The 892-nt window shown below is 49.8% G+C and overlaps 1 pseudogene; it reads right to left on the bottom strand.

Annotated features, from left to right (window-relative positions):
• The window catches only part of LOC116673702 (gastrula zinc finger protein XlCGF8.2DB-like), a 325,201-nt pseudogene that overhangs the window by 78,447 nt on the left and 245,862 nt on the right, over nucleotides 1-892 (bottom strand).

The following is an 892-nucleotide window of genomic DNA, read 5'->3' as shown; positions in this document are numbered from 1 at the left end:
TTGTAAGGTTATTTGCGGGTCTGCACCTTAGTGTCAAAATACCAAACCTTCAACTTTGAGAACGCTGAAAATTATGCTGTTGAAAGTATGTGTGTGTGTGTGTGTGTGTGTGTGTGTGTGTGTGTTATATATTCAGGACCAAAATCACCAATTATTAATATTCTAGACTCATACTTACTCTGAGAACCCCTTCCATTTCAGCAGAAACTCTCCTCTTCCCTTTACCACTCTGCGGTCCAAAACTCTCTCCACCACATACTCCTCCTCCTCTTTCACTGCTGCAGGCTCCACCTCCTCCTCTTCCTCCTTCACTGCTGCAGGCTGCTCCTCCTCCTTCACTTCTGCAGGCTCCACCTCCTCCTCTTCCTCCTTCACTGCTGCAGGCTCCTCCTCCTCCTCCTCCTCCTTCACTGCTACAGGCTTCTCCTCCTCTTCCACCTTTACTGCTGTAGGCTCCTCCTCCGCTTCTTCCTCCTTCACTGCGGCAGGCTGCTTCTCCTCCTCTTCCTCCTTCACTGCTGTAGGCTCATCCTCCTCCTCTTCCTCCTTCACTGCTGCAGGCTGCTCCTCCTCCTCTTCCTCCTCCTCCTTCACTGCTGTAGGCTCCTCCTCCGCTTCTTCCTCCTTCACTGCTGCAGGCTGCTCCTCCTCCTCTTCCTCCTTCTTTCCTGCTCCGGTCGCCAGCTTGACTGAGGGCGCCTTTGGTAAACCCAGGGGGGGGGGCACAGTGGAAGTGGGAGAAAGCAGCAGAGATTGGAAGTAACGAAGTACAAATACAAAGTACAAATGCTTCGTTACTGTACTCAAGTAGATTTTTCAGATATTTTTACTTTACTATTTATTTTGGTGGCGACTTTTTATTGCTACTCCTCACATTTTACAGAACTGACTC

Source organism: Etheostoma spectabile, chromosome 24 (assembly GCF_008692095.1).
Source record: "Etheostoma spectabile isolate EspeVRDwgs_2016 chromosome 24, UIUC_Espe_1.0, whole genome shotgun sequence".
NCBI classification, from domain to species: Eukaryota; Metazoa; Chordata; class Actinopteri; order Perciformes; family Percidae; genus Etheostoma; species Etheostoma spectabile.
This window is presented reverse-complemented; position numbering and strand designations above follow the sequence as displayed.